Below are 5362 nucleotides of genomic sequence, written 5' to 3' on the forward strand. Positions count from 1 at the left end.
TGTAATTTTTTACAAACTATTGTGTTAAATTTGAACTTTAAACCCAATTTTAGGACTGATTTTATATAAAAAAAATAGAGTTAACTATGAAACTTGTTAAATGGGCTAGAGTGATAACTGTACGTCCCATTTGTGGTCAGAGCCAACAAAAAAAAAATATGACTTTTCCCAATTACAGGTGAAAATATTGTGGTTTTTATGGTATTTGCCTAATTAATTTCCTTATAATTTGTAATAATTCTACATTGGAACAAATTTCTAAATAACGAAAGTTATATAAAGCAACAATATAATGGCTATTACATAAAACCAACTTGTATTAAAATGGAATTGCACCATGCATACTATAGTCCCCATCAACCAAAGTAAGTTCCAAATAGTAGCTCAAAGACAAATGGAATCCGAAAGTCCAAACACAAACGTACAACAGCTCTAAATTTCTTTGGATAACAAGCCATGAATGAATGGGAAGCTCTCAAATCTCAAGTCTACCCACCTAAGCCACAAATCTCATTTCTTAGCATGAAAGGCATGGATATTAAGTCCAAACACTCACTACTGGCTTCTGTGTCATCGTCTTCTTATTTCCTTGTGAAATCACATTTCTTCCCTATTTTATTTGTTAGGACAGAAGTATACAATCAATAATTCTAATTGAAATAAAACAAATGAATTCAAATATATTTAATATACAAGAATCAATTTACAGAAAACATACTTGTTTGATGATTACACAGAAATTTAATCATGAAAATGTAGAGATTGAGTCCTGCCTTGCAGTGTCCTAAGACAGAAATTTCCCTGGTAGGGATCTGTCAAGAGGATACAACAATCAACCAAGATCTTCTCTTGATTATGACGAAATTCACTATGTTCCCTTCATTGCATGAGGAATACGAATTTATATGAGGAATATTTGTATGGTTTTTTCTGAACCGGAAATCTGTTCTTTGGTGATGTATTTATAAGTATAGAGTGATTGGTTTTCCCTCAAAAAACTACTAACCGAAAATAACTGTCAAAACAGTTAAAACGAATTTAACAGATTTTTTAAATAAATAATAAAAGTCAAAATCGGAATTAATATATATAAAATAATGTAATTAGTCAATGAGACCCAAAGCCCAAGGCCAATCTTTTGACCATTAAAAATATATATTAATCTAAGTCTTTCAAGACCATTTTGACTAGCCCAATCACCAAATCCAACCCAATCCCTCTAGTCCAAGCCTTTGATCCAATTAGTAAACAACTAGTACGAGGCTTTTTAAGGGAGTATAAAGTTCCTCTTTCTTCCAATGTGGGACAAGTCCCATAAACAGAGTTTTCCATTTAAAAAGTTCCAACAATACCCCACATTTTCTATTCAAACTCCAAGAATACCCCACATTGGAATAGAAAATAAGTGAACTTTGATATTCAAATAAGGGAAGTAAGATATGACATGCATCTGAATAGGTGTTGTAAAACTTGAACCTTTCATAGTGAGTACTACTTGGATCTACTTTGTGGGTAGTGAACTAGATTCTTGAACTAACCACTTTTTATAGTAGAATAAAAAACAAGAAGTATCACACATATCATAGCTAAGCATAGATCATTTCTTACCATTGTGTTCATTTAGGTCGTGAACAACCCTTTCTTCATGAGACTTTTAGAGATATTAGCCATATCAGCTCCCAAAGATGCGACCTCACATCCATCTCACAGGTAATGCTAATCTGGAATAATCCGTACTTATTCCACTATAAAAGCTATCAGCATTATTAAGAATAAAGAATTCATCCTTATATCATCAACGGAAAAACACAAAATAAATATCATAGAAGTGAGCATACCATTGTGTTAGTGCTTCTTTGAGTCTTCCCCAACTAGTTGTCCTATTGAACCTAGACCATGGGATCTCCAATGTTGCTAGGTTAGGTTTCCGCCAGGTGGTGACTTATTGTGTTGGCTTTAAGCCCATTCCCCTCGATTTGAATAGAACTTGCTCTCTACTAAGGCCTTTTGTCAAGGGATCAACTATATTTTCCTTTGACTTTATGTAACTAATAGAAATGATTCCATTCTTCAGCAAGTCTCTTATGGTAATATGTCTACGCCTAATGTGTCTCGACTTGCCATTGTATATATGACTTTGTGCTCTAGTAAGAGCAGCCATACTATCATAATGTATGCCAATGGCAGTAACAGGTTGAGGCCACAGAGGAATACCTTCTAGGAAGCTTTTAAGCCATTCAGCTTCTTCAGTATCTTTGTCTAAAGCAACAAACTCTGCTTTCATTGTAAAACGAGTAGTCACAGTTTGCTTAGATGATTTCCAAGAGATAGCAGCTCCACCAAGAGTGAACACATATCTACTTGTGGATTTTGCCTCTAAAGTATTGGAAATCCAATTTGCATCACAATACCCTTCAAGAACAGGAGGATATTTCATGTAATGCAGTCCATAGTTCATTGTATGCTTTAAATATCTAAGCACTCTCACTAATGCATACCAATGATCTTTCTCAGGATTGTGGGAGTAACGACTCAATCTACTTACACTATAAGCCAAGTCCGGTCTAGTACAATTCATAATATACATTAAGCTACCAAGAACTTGAGTATATTCTAACTGAGCTACAATATTGTGGCATCCCCTAATTTCTCGGCCAGAAAAGACCGATTTAATTTATGCTTTTTAAAATAAAACCAGAGAAATTTTTTTAAAAAATGTTGCGGAATTGGTCCCTAAACAACATATGATAAAAGTTTATCAAAACCCTTCATTAAGAAGGTATATCTTTTCCACACACACACACATATATATATATATATATATATATATATATATATATATATATATATATATATATGAACCTCGAGATGTCATGTTCCGATACAAATCAAAAGCATAAACAAGACATTATAAGCCTTTCAACAGTTATTTACAACTACTGGCATATAATCCAAAAATCTCTCGTCGTCCTCCGACTATGCTCGGGGTCCACTACTTGTAACATAAAAAGCTGAGTGGGTCAGGCTTGGGAGCCTGGTGAGCATATAGGGTTTTCAACCCACAATAATAATAAACTTACTAAGTTCATCAATCAACAATAAGCCTGATTACCCGTTCCCGTTATCCTCACTTTACGTCCCTAAACACTTATCACAAGGGACCTAGTCTAAGAATATTATCGGGACGGACACTACTGCTAAGGGGTTTCCTCAGCCATACATGTCCTAAAGGCAACCATGAGGGGGATGGAGTAGAGCGAATGAACACTCTCAGTTCATTAACACCTACAGGTTGCGGACCTGCTAATGTTTCCCACTGGACTGTCTAGAAAGTCCGTGGTCGTCATCCAAACTCCGCTAGATGACTGGATCTCAAAACACATCGAGGCCTCTCATCAATTTTATTTTATCGCACATCACTATCTACCCATATTCTACCCAACATATTTGTAGACAAAAATACTTATACAGTTTAAAACTTGTATAAAACATCAACTCAACAGTCACCTCAAATAAACAATTAATATATTTACATATAGCATGTATTATAAGGTAATACTTCATATCTATGTGTAAAATGAAAGTGACTATACACTCACTTGATTTGATGATAATCGGGGAGCAATTCGTTTCCTAAAAGGATCGTTTCTAATAAAATCGGGAGTTTTATTGAGAAACCGGGCTTTGCAAAATTCAGGCTTCGAAACCGAAAAGATAAATTTTCCGGGCTTCTCGGGCACTTCGTGGTGTATTCCGGGGTTTATTATCGATACCGGGCCTTTGGGGGATTCTAAGATGAAGAAAATATGAAGAAAGGGGCTAAATATGGCAAAACTCCAAAAGTAACCGAGAGCCTTCGCAGGTACCCTTTTATTTATAGGGTCCGAAGTCCTGATCCAAGGGCTGAGAGGCTCCTAATCCGACGGTTGAGAGGTCTCGCAGGGGGTGGCTCACACGAGGGTAGCATGTGCGAAGGGCCTGCTGGCTTCTCGTGATTGGTCCGAAGCGTGTGTCCGAAGTTGGTTTCGGTGCGTAGGTGGTCAGCACGTGCGAGGGTCTCGGTGGCACTCGCTGATTGGACCGCGGACTCGTGACCCATGTGCGAGGCTCGGAGTTAGGCTGTGCGAGGTTCAGTCCATATGCGAGCCTCGGATTGGACCTCCTCCTCGGTCGAATCAGGATCCGACGCGTGGCTTCGCATGACTCAGCAGGACACGTGGCACTCTTTTAGCGAAGGTGATGTGGCAAAATGTGACTATGCGAATTTTCTCGATTTTCGTGCCAAAACTTCTAAAATCCATAACTTTCACATACGAGCTCCGTTTTTGACGTTTTTTATATGCACGCATAGCTAAAATTACGTTCTACAACTTCCATTTAGACTTCGTCGGCTAATTTTGAATTTAAATTTTATATTATTATTTTTAGTAGACTAGGACAGGAAATCCCTTAAAAATTGATAACTTCTTCATCTGACGTCCGTTTTCGTTAGACTTTTTACCGTTGTGCTCCTAATGATGAGACCTTCAATTCTCGTTTAGGTTGTGTCGGCTAAAAATCGCTCGATCTAAAATTCGAGTTTTTAGCTGTCTACTGTTAAGCTGAACCTTCGAAAAATCATAACTTCCTCATACGAAGTCATATTTGGGCGTTCTTTTTATCGAACTTCTCGGTTTAACGAATACTACGACTTTCGTTTAGATCACTAAGGCTAAAAAGTAGTTTATCGAAAACTCACTTTTTACGACATTCAGCACCGTGCCGGTTTTGTCGCGAAACTTCGACAGGTCATAACTTCTTCGTTATAACTCGGATTTTGGTATTCTTTATATCCCCGAAATCCTTGTTTCGACCACTACAAATTTATGTAAAGATATCGGGCTTATCTTACACTTTAATTTTGACGCTTATTTTTATTCTTAATTAATTAAACGCTAATAATTAAGCATAAAACACACAATTCACTTAATATTCACATAATTCCTTTCCATTTCTTCAAAATGAGTTACAAAGGTTAACCTAGACTATCACCTCAATATAAATGCCTAGGCTAGAAACACGAGTGTTACAATTCTCTCCCCTTTAGGATGATTTTGTCCCCGGAATCACATATCACCAAACAACTGCGGGTAGCGACTCATCATGTCACTCTCCATTTCCAAAGTGAGATTTGGTCCATTTGTATGTTTCCAACACACAAGCACTAAATTGACCATCTTGCGTCGCAACTTCATAGTCTTACGGTCAACGATTGCCTCAGGCTCTTCGATCAACCTCTTGTTTTCATCCAACCTTAACTCAGAAATCGGAATTATGTCGGGCACATCTCCCGTGAACTTTCTCAAGTAACACACATGAAAGG

Source organism: Lactuca serriola, chromosome 2, assembly GCF_051521515.1.
Source record: "Lactuca serriola cultivar US96UC23 chromosome 2, Lser_US96UC23_V15, whole genome shotgun sequence".
Classification (NCBI taxonomy): Eukaryota; Viridiplantae; Streptophyta; class Magnoliopsida; order Asterales; family Asteraceae; genus Lactuca; species Lactuca serriola.